This window comes from Lactuca sativa, chromosome 8, assembly GCF_002870075.4.
Source record: "Lactuca sativa cultivar Salinas chromosome 8, Lsat_Salinas_v11, whole genome shotgun sequence".
Lineage (NCBI taxonomy): Eukaryota > Viridiplantae > Streptophyta > Magnoliopsida > Asterales > Asteraceae > Lactuca > Lactuca sativa.
This window is the reverse complement of record NC_056630.2, coordinates 17,207,639-17,219,903: the sequence shown is the minus strand read 5'-3', so window position 1 is coordinate 17,219,903 and position 12,265 is coordinate 17,207,639. Positions and strand designations below refer to the sequence as shown.

The window sequence follows — 12,265 nt, the reverse complement described above, 5'->3', positions numbered from 1 at the left end:
TCGTTGTTCATATTGATTAAAAACGAGTACAACTTAGGACAGTTCTAGACCTTATGAAATACATGATTAACTGCTGCCTGCTCCGTATCACAAACAAAATGTATTGTTACATTGGGCACATACATTACTCATTGACAAAAGCAAAGGAACTTGTGGACCAAAACCAATGTCACATGTAGGGTAGGTTGGTAATTTTGAATAGAAGTCTTAGTAGAGAAGAATAAAATGTTGCGGAACAACGGATCAAAGGCTTTTCTAATGGGTTTCTGGTCAAAGGTTTGGAAATAGTTTTCAACCAGCAATTGAGCAAAAACTATACCATTTTAATCATATTTACATAAAGTTAATCATTTTTAATGTTCAAAAATTACAAAAAGCTTTTTAGAACTTGGAAATTGTAGGGTTTTACCCAATTAAGGGAACCCTTCCAGAAATTCTCGATAGCCAAGGGAGACCCAAGGCCAAGGAGGGGGTTTGGAAATAGTTTTCAACCAGCAATTGACGCGCCTCGGTTATTACCTCATTAGCTACGTCATTGCCCCAAGCGCAAAGATGCTTTCAAACAATACACCCCACTCCACCTTTATAATATCCTCTCTTTCAATCCAATCTAACCTTCCACCGATGTGGGATTAACATTTAACCTTTTTTCCTACCTCATTAGTCGGTCACGTTTCATTGGTTTTATACACATCACCTCATTTAAAGCCACCAACTCTAGTTATCTCTTGAATTCTCTCCATTATGCTACAAATCATATTTTGACATTTAAATAATAAATGAATGTAAAAAATTATTACTTTTAACGACAATTTCTAACATTGCTAACTAGTGTATTATAAGTTGTAACAAACTTGGATTACTTAAAGTTCGAATTTTGCCCTTGAATATATGTATTATGTATACAAAATATCAACATCTTACGAGACTTCTAATCAACTGACAAGATTGACTTGTCAGTTTGACGACCGTATGCTATCATTTTTATTCAAGTAATTTCAAGGATAAAATTATATTCTTGAGAAATATTCTATCATTCATCATTTTAAATGATATTTTTTTAAAGAATTGATTAATTTAACAACGAATGTTTATGAGTTTGGATAAAAATATAAAGTCAAAAACCAAAACTTGATCTGTATCGACACAAATGTTTGTGAAAGTATTCAATGGACGTTTGTTGTGATGCATAACACATATTTTGCCTTTTAGAAAGTCAAAGTCAAAACCTTAGGACTAGAGGTGCAATGTGCAAATACCTATATGGACTATGGTGTTGCGCTGAAAAAACTGATTACAAATAGACTCAATTAAATAAAAATACATAATCAAGTCCTTTTGAGTTATTCTTCGTAGGGCGACTCGACTGGTTTCTAGGCTAGTATCAGAAAATATAGTCATAACTCATAACTCATAATACTATCCGGACTAAATAATAGTTTTTCGTCCATTCATATGGTATGTCAAAAGCTACAATTTTCATCCAAATATTTAATTTATTGTGCACATGGTCCCTAATGGATGGTTTTGTTGCATGTTTGTTACATAACGCAATGGTGCAACCATTAAGTCCATTCCAAAATTATTTTTTGTTATTTTCTATTTCATTTACTTTCTCAAATATTCTTTATTCGTCATCTATCCCGTTTTCAGATATTTCTTTTGTTTATCATGTATCATAAAGATAAACCCCTTTTTTTGTGGGTTTATTATATCATATTTGAGGGATTAGTCGAACACAACTGTCACTAGGATCTCATAAAAGCTATTTGTTAATATCAAGTTTTTACAACTGAAAAACATGGTCTTCAATACTAGTAATCATGTGTTGTTCTTGTTATCTTTCAAGTTTGAACCTTCCTCGTTGATTTATTATTTATACTTTTTTTGCCGTGTTATGTAAAGCTTCCTTGGTTTCTTGTTATGTAAATCATGTGAGCGTCTAACGGAGGGGAACAGAAAAGGTTAGATGTTAATCCCATATCAATGGAATGTTAGATTGGGTTGGAAGAATAGAGTAATATAAAGGGAGGATTGGAGGCAACTTGAAGAGGCATCTTTGTGCTTGGGGCAATGATGCAGTTAATGAGTTAATAACCGAGGCGCGTCAATTGCTGGTTGAAAACTATTTCCAAACCCCCTCCTTCGCCTTGGGTCTCCCTTGGCCATCGAGAATTTCTGTAATAATTTCCAAGTTCTAAAAAGCTTTTATATCTATTTTCTATGAGTTTTGAAAGAATTGGATATCAAGCTCTGATTTTGAATGTGATTAACTTTTAACTTTTTACAACTCGACTGATTTTAGATGCCCTCTTGGTGATGTTCTTTGATTTTTTAGGGACATATACAATTTCGTAAAGTCTTTGGGTACTTGAGATCTTAACAAGTTATTATGTAAAGAAGTTACAACCAAATTTGAACAATGCCAAACTCTAATCATAATTCCAATTAAAACAAAAATATCAAGCCTATATTTTCTGATTTAATAACCGGAACTATGATTTTCTTTTCATAGCAACTACGTAATCGGATATAAGGGTTTTCACTAACGTTTTTAAGTTGAAAAAAAAAAAAAAAAAACTAAATAGGTTAAGCGCCACGGGAATGTATGCCGATGCGTATGTGTTCTTTTTATTCTTTTGGTTCAAAATTTTTTTCTTCTCTAAACCTTCTTTTTCTTCTTTTGGTTCAAAAAATTTCTCTTATCTAAAACTTGGTTTACAAACTTGTTAAAATATGAACATAAAGGTTGTGTTTGGTGCGCTACAACTAGCTGATAAGCTAGCTTATTTTTCGAGTTTTTTTATGTTATCGTGTTTGGTAAGCCAAAAAGTAGCTGATAAGCTAGCTTTTTGAAAAGCTACTTAGATTAGCTTTTTAGGAGCTTTTTTAAAATTTTTCAAATACACCCCTTAATTAATTATAGAAACACATATTCTTACATGTCATTTTATGTAATTTTATATATTTCAGCTAGTTTTACCAAACGTTATTTTTTATTAGCTAACTTTTCAGCTATCAGCTAGCTTTTTATTTAACAGCTAGCTTTTCAGCCATCAACTATCTTTTCAGCTAGTCCGCCAAACATAGCCAAAATAATTCTTAATCTTGTCCCGGAAAATATATGTTCAAGTAATTGTATTGATCTATTTAGTTTTAGTCCCAGTATAATTTGTATTTTAAACCCTTAATTTATATCTTAGTTACTATTTATAAAAAAATTCATTTTAAGCCTTTTTAATATATATATAGGGTTACGTTCATGTGAGCCGGCCTAATTTTCTGAGACCGTGAGACGCATTTTTTAATTTTTTTAGTTAATTCAAGTTCCGAAAATAATATTAAATTTTTTTTTTGGATTTTTCCATTTGTTTTGCATTTTAAAATTATTTTTTAGAATATGTACAGTGTAATATTCTATTAGAATATTTCACGTATTTTTTAAAAAAATAGAATTTTATTTTTATTTTTTTTAGTTAATTCAAGTTCCGAAAATAATATTTAAAAAAAGAATTTTTAGATTTTTCCATTTATTTTGCATTTTAAAATTATTTTTTAAAATATGTCAGTGTAATATTCTATTAGAACATTTCACGTATTTTAAAAAAAAAACGGGATTTTTTTGAATTATTTATTTATTTATTTTATTTTTATTTTTCTTAGTTAATTCAAGTTCCGAAAATAATATTTAAATTTTTTTTTGGATTTTTCCATTTATTTTGCATTTTAAAATTATTTTTAGATTTGGTCTCACGGTCTCACGAAATTAGAATGGTCTCAAATGAACCTGAACCTATATATATATATATATATATATATATATATATATATATATATATATATATATATATATATATATATATATAGGGAAAGTTCAATAAAAAACCATTATTAATCAAGGAACCAATCCAAAACGTCGAAATTTAAAACGATCAACGGCAAAAGGAAGGGTTGTAGACTTTTAAAATGGACGCACATGCACCAAATTATCTAAAAAATGTTAAAAGTCAGTATATTTATAAATTTTTATGTTTTATTGTCTTTTACAAAATATAAAGATTATTTTACTATTTATGATAAAGAAAAGACAACTACTATTCATCTGAAAAATTAAACACATCATTGTTCACGTAATAAAACAAAACACCTCACCGATCATTTGAAAAAGTAAGAACAATTTTCAAATCATTTTTTTGGCACTATAAATTTCAAATCATTTTTTGGCACTATAATTTCAGTTTTTCTCATAATTTCTTCATTTAATAACTATTCTTTCAAATGTGTTCTCAATTTATTTTATCCTTCATTCACGTTTTCATCTTCAGTTACCAACCTTATTTCATCACTCAATCATAAGGTACACATTCTTGTCTAAATTGCATATATTTAATGTGAAACATTATATTTATCATTATAATTCATCTATTTTATCTTATTATTTATTATGCAATTACAATTTGATAAAGTTTTTACACTAGTTGAATACATTACTCAAGAACAAGTAATGTGGCCTTCAAATACTAGCTTTATAGATCTTCTTTGTAATTTTGAAGTATCTGAGCCCGTTTAATCTCATGATTTTGTGGCCAATCCCACAAATGTACCATTTCCTTTGCCTGATGATGATAGATTTGAGGCAGATGATGCCTTCATATTTGATGAACCCAACTCCCCACTTAGTGAAGATGATGTTAGTGAGTCATTAAGTGATGTTGGGGATGATTCTGATGATGTTTGTGAAACTCCAATTGTGAACTTTATGAATGATATTGGTGATGTATGCGACGATGACTTAGCTGATTTCCAAGACAACATTCATATAGCTTGTTGGAAGGAGTCGGAAAAAGGTTAAAAACGATATTTGAATGTAGCGAACAAGTAAGAAAGACAATAGCACTTTGTTTGATCGCTCAAAATAGGGAGTTTAAAGTTTATGAAAGTAAAAGTAGTTATTGGGTAGCAAGGTGTAAGACTCTAAGAGATGCAGGAGCAAGGCAATTACTGATCAAGGCGTGTATTGACCTTACATTCAATAAAACTGTGCAACTTTTTAGAAAACACAGTGATATTGCAATGAAATGCAATACACCTCTACCACCACATATGTAGCATCTTTTTGTTAACTGTAACACTCGTTCATAAAGCCATAACTTATCCAATTTTGGCTACAATGAAGGTGTCTACAAAATTATAACCAAGTTACGAATAAATGAAACCAAAGGGAATACACAAACTGTCCATTATTTTCAACATACATGTACATGTAGTAAGTGGAAGATGGAAAGATTCCCATGCTCACATGCTCTTGTTGTTTGTCGGTTCAGAGGGGATAACCCTCTTTCCATTGTGAATATTGTTTACATTACTCTAACGTATCAACAACAATACAATTACACTTTTTCACCACTTCCTCATGTTTATTATTAATTGGAGTCAGATTGGAAGATTGAAGTAGATAACTCGAAACTTGTTGTTGTGTAAAGCTCGCATTACCTGCTAGGCATTAGTAGAATATGTAACCACGTTTCTCGTTAGGCATTAATAGAATATATAACCGACGTTTCCTGCTAACCCTTCTTCTAACACCCATGTTCCAGATTGGTTAAGTTGACTTGTATCAAGGACCGAAGATGGAGTTTTTGGAGGAAAATCTATGTCATGACGTGGCTAAGGAAGACCACGAAGTGGCAATAAGTATTTTGATCGCGTAATTTTGGACCACCACGACGTGGCTAAGGAAGGGCACGATGTGGTGGCTGATCAGGCCTGACTTACTTTTTGGAGCTTTCTTGGCTTGAAGAAGAAGATAAGAAGAAGAAGGTGATCTTTTGGTGGAGCTTGCAAGGAATCAACATTATCATCACCTCATATTGTCTCTAGACCTTTGTAAGCGTCAAAGTCCTTGCTTTATGACTTTTGGTGGTTAGATCTTGAATATTATTCCATGTTCCTCATGTTTGAGCAAGTTTGGAGGGAAGGAACTCATAAAGTTGGCAACTTTATGACTTTCCCGAGTCCCAAGAGCATCACATGTTATGGATCTAACCTTTCGTAGAAGTTCTTGTCATTTGCTTAAGTTTTGGTCTTTAGAGCTCAAATTTAACCTAAAATGGATCTTAGACACGTATTGGAAATACATGTCTATAAAGCTTCCACCCTTATGATAAATCTAGTTTTAGAAACCCTTATAGAGTAGTTGGGTTAAGAACTTTTTCAGATTAAGGGCTTAATGGTTAAAACAGTATGGATTTTCTCCTTATTTGGACCTAGGGTTCGATATCTTGATCTCTTTGGGTATCTTAATGGATAAAGTTGGAAACTTTATCCATTTAAACCATAATATGGACTAGATCTGAGCTTTGGACTTCTTGGAATCGAAGAAAGCAACTTAATCTATTAAGCTGCTGGAAACACAATGCCCACGACATGGCCATAGGTCACCACGGCGTAGCGATTGGGAATTTCCTGTATGTTTGGCTGGATGAAGGCCACAACATGGCTAAGGAAGGACACAATGTGGCGGTTGGCTAAAGTCAACTCTGGCCGTTGACTTTGATCGTTGACTCTTGGCATGGATTGACTTTTGGTCAATCTTTATCTTTAGAAAGTAGGCTTAGGGTTTGCCTTGTGTGGATTGTTAGGAGGTATTTAGCACCCATCTTTTGGCGGTGAGAGTTGTTGGTTGTGATCAGTGCAGTGTTGCGCGGGGTTTTAGTCAATATTGTGATTCAGGTGAGTCTCATACTGTATTCGGGGGGCCGAAGGCATCAATGTCGGCCTACTAGTTTATGATATATAGGAAGAACAGGGGGTGGAACTTGGCATTTGTATGAAAGACTTGTAGGTGGCTCCTAACAAATTGTATGAAAAACCAAGGACCGGACCTTGACAATTATATATAGTATGCTAGTTGTCTTTATGATATTTGTATGGAAGATCAGAAGGTGGCTCTTGGCACTTTTCTGTAAGACCCATGGTTTTAGCCCCCGACCTGACAAGGAAAGACCATGATACGGCTCATGGAATAATGTCAAGACTATGATTGGCACATAGCAATCTCTATTGTATGTATGGTATGTGGTATTTTGGGGAACTCATTAAGCTTAGTGCTTACGGTTTTATGCTAATGACTTCAGGTACTTTCGGTACGAAAGGGAAGGACCCGATGTGACTGCACAACGTCCCCTGATGTTTTCTGCATTAGCTCTTTATGACTTTTACTCTGATGTTTAACTGATATAATTACTTTGGTTGGTTTTGGAACCAATCTTTTGTATTGTTTATGGTTTTAAAAATGAAATTTTTACAATGAATTTTTGGGATGTTACACTTCTGAAGCTCCAACACCATTTGCTTTTCCTCTCGTCAAATCATCCTGAGGGTTATGATATTCTCTTGAGTGTTAAGAAAAATATTCTATTAACACCTTGTTGGTTTCTAGATCTTTCTTAGTTATTGGACCTTGAGAATCATGGAGTTGGCGAGTGTACACACTGGTCCCATTGTAGAAGGTGGATATCTCTTGTTGCACGTTAAGATCATGTTGAGGACAATCACAAAGTAATCTCTTGTAATGTTCCCATGCTTCATATCAAGACTCTCCATCTAATTGTTGGAAATTCATGATGTTCTTCTTCAACTTTTCTATTTTCAAAGGAGGGTTGGATTGTTGAATGAATTCATTATGAAGGTTGGCCCATGTCGTGATTGCTCCAGGTGAAAGTGACTTTAACCTATCCTTTGCTGCTCCTACAAATGTCACTAGAAGCATCCTATGTAACACCACATCGTGTGAAACATTTGGAACATTAAAGTAGTTTGCAATGTCCAACACCTTGTCAGTGTGTCTGTAGGAATCCTCGTGATCCTTTCCATAGAATGGAATATCTTTGAGCATAGTGAGTATGTGTTCCTTGAGCTCAAAGTTTTTCCCAACTGGAAATGTTGGTGGTACGAGACCCGACCCATTGTCATTATGCATCCGCCTATTATACTCCTCCACGGTCATTCTCGTAATGTCTACCTGTAACGCCCGTGTTTTTAGGCTATACATTAATGTTGGTGTAAAAGTCTAGGTTTACCTTTGTAACTCGTTTTGAAATAATAAGAATGTATTATTTGAGTATTATGTGTTTTATGCTTAATTGTGTGACTTAAATGAATTAATAACAAGAATAAGCGTAATAATAAAATATTAGATAAGCTTGATATCTATGAAGGAAGTTGTAGTGGTCTTGACGAGGATTCCGAAATTATAAATAATACCGAAATCCGAGTTATAACGAAAGTTATGACCTGTCGAAGTTTCGCGACAGAACCGATACGATAGTGTGTGACGTAAATAGTGAATTTACGATAGAGCGATATTTAGCCATAGTGATCTAAAAGAAAGTCGTAGAATACGTTAAACCGAGAGCATACATAAAAAGAGCGTCCAAATCTGACTTCGTATGAGGAAGTTATGAATTTTCTAAGTTTCGACATAGCAGTATGCACCCCAAAGTTCGAATATGAGATCCAGTGATTTCTAGCCGAAACAATCTAAACGAGAATCGAAGATCTCGTCGATAGTAGTCTAACGGTAAAAAGACAGACGAAAACGGATGTCAGATGAAGAAGTTATGAATTTCTAACGGAGTTTTCCTGTCCCGGCCTACTAAAAGTAATATAATAAAAATAAAGTCAAAATTAGCCGACAGAGTCTAAACGAAAGTTGTAGAGCATAGTCTCACCTATGCGTGGATATAAAAAACGTAAAAAACGGAGCTCGTATGCGAAAGATACGAATTTTAGAAGTTTTGAAATGCGGAGTACGCCCAATGTACTCATGGTTCATGGTTTGGGTTGGGCCACATCGCCCTACTCCACCACTCGAGTGCCTCGGGTCTGAAGCCGTGACGCATCCGATCCAATCCACCCAGTACGCCCGATGTACATGTCGACGAGGGAGTACGCCCCGCGTACTCTGAGATTACGCTCAGCGTAATCGGATGCTCAGCACCCTATAAATAGAACTTAAGGGCTGCCGATTTTCTTTGCTAATTTCCACTTCTTCACCCCCTTTTTCTTTCTTCTACTTTGCGAGAAATACCCTCGAAGCCTCGGTATCAACCCCGACACCCGAAGCAAGTCCCAAAGCCCCGAAGATCCCAAGAAATAGAGTTGTCGAGCCGAAACTCTGCCCGCAAGAAGCCCGGATTTTGGAAGATATCCCGGTTTCATCAAAGATTATTATTTTAAGAGCCGTAGTGCTGTCCGAGCATCGTCTTATCAAGCGAGTGTGTAGTTTCTTTCTTCTAACACATAGATATGAATTATTTCTCTATAAAATACGTGCTATATGTTTATATACTATCTGTTATTTGGAATGAGTATTGAATGAATATATTATACAGGTTTTAATTTGTGTATGAATGTGTGTGTGTGTGTGTATATATATATATATATATATATATATCTACAAAAATGTTGGGTAAAACATGGGTAGATAGTTGACGTGTGATGAAATAAAAATGATGAAAGGCCTCGATGTTGTTGTTGATCTAGTCATCTAGAGGAGTATGGATGACGACTACAAACTCTTTCTAGATAGTCCAGTGGAACGCTGGCAGGTTCATATCCTGTAGGTGTTGTGAAGGATGTGTTCACCGGTGTACTCTATCCCCCTCATGTTTGCCTTTAGGATATCTATTGTTGAGGAAACCCCTTTGCAGTAATGTCCATCCCGATGAAGATCCTTAGACTAGGTCCCTTGTGATAGTTGTTGTTTTAGGGACGTAAAGTGAGGATAACGAGAATGGGTAATCGGGTATTGTTGGTTGGTGAAATTAAATATAATTATTTATTGTGGGTTGAAAACCCTATATGGTCACCAGGCTACCAAGCCTGACCCACTCAGTTTTATTTGTATTACAGGTAGTGGTGTGAGAGCATAAGTTGGGTGAATCATCAAGTTATATTGTTTATAGGCTTGTAGTTGTAAATAACCGTTGTAAGGCTTATAATGTGCCGTTTATGCTTTTGGTATGTATCGGAACATGACATCCTGTGTTTTGTTATATATGAAAATAGATTTCTTTAAGGAATGCTTTGATAAATTTTATTTATCATATTTGTTTTTGGAAACAAATTCCATAACTCTTTTAAATCAAAGGATTATTCTGAAAATTATTTTAAAAGCATAAATTAAGTCAGTCTTTTCTGGCCGTGATTTTGGGGATGTCACAGTTGGTATCAGAGCATTAGTTTAAGAGAACTAGGATTTTGTAGGATTTCTAGACTTAAAACTTAGAATGCTAAGTGAAGATTGGGAGATAAGTGTCTGTTATATTTTAGACATGAGCACTAGTTTATTTTTGGAAAGATGTCTAAAAGGATTTTATGTGCTAAATGTTATATGTTTTCCATATATGATATTATTTGTTCAGATCTACGGTTTGTTGCCAACCGGATCCGGAGACCTTATGTGTTTAGGATTCTAAGCGTATGACGACGATATTAGAACTAGCATGTAAACGTTTCGTAGTGACATGGATGATTTAATTATCTATCATGAATAAGGATCTAATTTCACCTTATTCGGTGTATAGATCAAAATGGTAAGAACCAGAAGTGGCATTGGAAATGCAGACGAAAACAGGAATCAACCACCTTTAATCGAGCAAATACCTGTTTTAGCAGCAACACCTGAGCCGATGACAATGGATGGGGTACAAGCGATGATCCAAATGATGTTGGATCGTCAAATGGAAGAAACTAGATGTTTGCTTCAGCAGAATCGCGAAGAACCTTCAATGCCGATTGAACAGCCCGAATTGAATGAAGGGCATTCGGAAGGAGGAAACTTCAGGGGGGCTGTTGGTCAAGCCAACCCACCGATTGTTAGGCAAATCAACTAGGATGGAGGAAATGATGGGCGTGGGTGCAAGTACAAGGATTTCATGGCATCCAAGCCACCATGTCTATTAGGAAGCCCGATGCCAGTGGATGTCATAAACTGGATCTCCGAAATGGAGACAATGTTTGAGAGTTGCGAATGCAACAACAGACAGAAGACCGCTCTTGCGATCCTTTTGTTAAAATCTGGAGTGTTGAGTTGGTGGAAGTTGTTAGCTGACTCGATGCCTAAGGGAGAAGCGAGCAAGAAGTCTTGGGAAGACTTTGTGGTGCAACTCAAATTGCAATACTGCTCCGAGCAGGGCCTTCTGGAAATCAATAATGAGTTTCAGAATTTGAAGAAGGGAAAAATGATTGTTACTGAATACGCTGGTAGTTTCACGGAAAAGATGAAGCTTATTCCATATTTAGTTCCAACTGAACTCTCTAAGGTCAACAAGTTTTCCCTCAGACTACCAGCGGACTTTGGTCCAATGGTTAAGCAAACAACCACATTGAAAGCCGCCATCTGGGCTTCTAGAAATGTTGAGACCCAGATCAGGGAGAAGGGTCTGGAGAGGTCAGAGGTTGGTGAGAAGAGGAAGTTTGACGGACCCTCGGGGTCCAACAAAAAGGGTAAATTCTCGAAGTCTAGTTCAAGAGTAGGTGGAGGAGGCGAAGCGAAATGGTGCGGCAAATGCAAGAAGAAGCATCATGGGAAATGTGGCGGGGAAGCCACATGCTTTAAATGTGGAAAGTCTGCTATGGGTGTGGTGAGGAGGGGCACATCTCGAGGGATTGTCCGAAAAAGAAGGAGGCAACAAGGCCCAACATTCCACCAAAGCCGAAGGCGAGAGCGTTCCAGATGACACTGGAAGCTGCTAAAGAAGAAGCTGATGTCGCTTCAGGTACCTTTCTCATAAACAAATTGCCTGTCCAAATTTTATTTGATTTTGGAGCCAACTACTCCTTTATTTCGCATAAATTTGGTAGAAAACTAGCTTTGCCTGTTGATAGACTAGATAATGCTTTATTAGTTGAAGTTGCTAGTGGCAAGTTTATACCTATTAGCCATCGTATGAAAAACATCTTAATTGATTTGAATGAGAATAAGTTCCACGAGGAATTATTGCTTATTGAGTTAAATGGTTTCGACATCGTGCTGGGAATGGATTGGCTTAGCGCCAATGATGCTGAAATAATGTGCAAGAAGAAGATTGTAAAAGTAAACCCGCCAGGGAAAGAGTCATTTATGGTGTATGGGGGCAAACGCAGAGTAAACTCTGGGATTATTTCTCTAATGAAATCCAGAAGGTGTTTGGCCAAGGGATGTACATCGTATCTAGCATTCGTGATTGATGCTAAGAAGGAGAAAAAGGAGATGCAGAGC

The 12,265-nt window shown here is 35.6% G+C and overlaps 2 non-coding genes and 1 pseudogene across 2 annotated transcripts; 2 read left to right on the top strand and 1 right to left on the bottom strand.

The window, feature by feature from the left end:
* Positions 1–401: 401 nt before the first annotated feature.
* On the bottom strand, positions 402–554 carry LOC111919802 (U4 spliceosomal RNA). Its single transcript, XR_002859604.1, has one exon. It is a non-coding gene; the product is annotated as a U4 spliceosomal RNA (small nuclear RNA).
* Positions 555–2,055: 1,501 nt separating this feature from the next.
* Positions 2,056–2,197, top strand: LOC111919804 (U4 spliceosomal RNA; annotated as a pseudogene).
* Positions 2,198–7,535: 5,338 nt separating this feature from the next.
* Positions 7,536–7,642, top strand: LOC111919809 (small nucleolar RNA R71). Its single transcript, XR_002859609.1, has one exon. It is a non-coding gene; the product is annotated as a small nucleolar RNA R71 (small nucleolar RNA).
* The last annotated feature ends 4,623 nt before the right edge of the window (positions 7,643–12,265 follow it).